Here is a 1,338-nt window from a genome sequence, read left to right as displayed (position 1 = left end):
GGTGAGTGGACACAGCCAGATCCGCACTGCGCCCTGGCTGACCGCATGCTGTGGGTGCGTGGACACAGCCAGATCCGCACTGCGCCCTGCCTGACCGCCTGCCGTGGGTGAGTGGACACAGCCAGATTCGCACTGCGCCCTGCCTGACCGTCTGCTGTGGGTGAGTGGACACAGCCAGATCCGCACTGCACCCTGCCTGACCGCCTGCCGTGGGTGAGTGGACACAGCCAGATCCGCACTGCGCCCTGCCTGCCCGTCTCCCGTGGGCGAGTGGACACAGCCAGATCCGCACTGCGCCCTGCCTGCCCGTCTGCCGTGGGTGAGTGGACACAGCCAGATCCGCACTGCGCCCTGCCTGACCGTCTGCCGTGGGTGAGTGGACACAGCGAGATCCGCACTGCGCCCTGCCTGCCCGTCTCCCGTGGGTGAGTGGACACAGCCAGATCCTCACTGCGCCCTGCCTTCCCGTCTCCTGTGGGTGAGTGGACACAGCCAGATCTGCACTGCGCCCAGCCTGCCCGTCTCCCGTGGGTGAGTGGACACAGCCAGATCCGCACTGCGCTCTGCCTACCCGTCTCCCGTGGGTGAGTGGACACAGCCAGATCCGCACTGCGCCCTGCCTACGCGTCTCCCGTGGGTGAGTGGACACAGCCAGATCCGCATTGTACCCTGCCTGACCGCCTGCCGTGGGTGAGTGGACACAGCCAGATCCGTACTGCGCCCTGCCTGCCCGTATCCCGTTGGTGAGTGGACACAGCCAGATCCGCACTGCGCCCTGCCTGCCCGTCTGCCGTGGGTGAGTGGACACAGCCAGATCCGCACTGCGCCCTGTCTGCCCGTCTGCCGTGGGTGAGTGGACACAGCCAGATCCGCACTGCGCCCTGCCTGACCATCTGCCGTGGGTGAGTGGACACAGCGAGATCCACACTTAGCCCTGCCTGCCCTTCTCCCGTGGGTGAGTGGACACAGCCAGATCCGCACTGCGCCCTGCCTGCCCGTCTCCCGTGGGTGAGTGGACACAGCCAGATCCGCACTGCACACTGTCTGACCGTCTGACGTGGGTGAGTGGACACAGCCAGATCCGCACTGCGCCCTGCCTGCCCGTCTGCCGTGGGCGAGTGGAAACAGCCAGATCCGCACTGCGCCCTGCCTGCCCGTCTCCCGTGGGTGAGTGGACACAGCCGGATCCGCACTGCGTGCTGCCTGCCCGTCTCCCGTGGGTGAGTGGACACAGCCAGATCCGCACTGCGCCCTGCCTGACCGTCTGCCGTGGGTGAGTGGACACAGCCAGATCCGCACTGCGCCCTGCCTGACCGCCTGCCGTGGGTCAGTGGACAC

This window comes from Microcebus murinus, chromosome 28 (genome assembly GCF_040939455.1).
Source record: "Microcebus murinus isolate Inina chromosome 28, M.murinus_Inina_mat1.0, whole genome shotgun sequence".
NCBI classification, from domain to species: domain Eukaryota; kingdom Metazoa; phylum Chordata; class Mammalia; order Primates; family Cheirogaleidae; genus Microcebus; species Microcebus murinus.
This window is presented reverse-complemented; position numbering follows the sequence as displayed.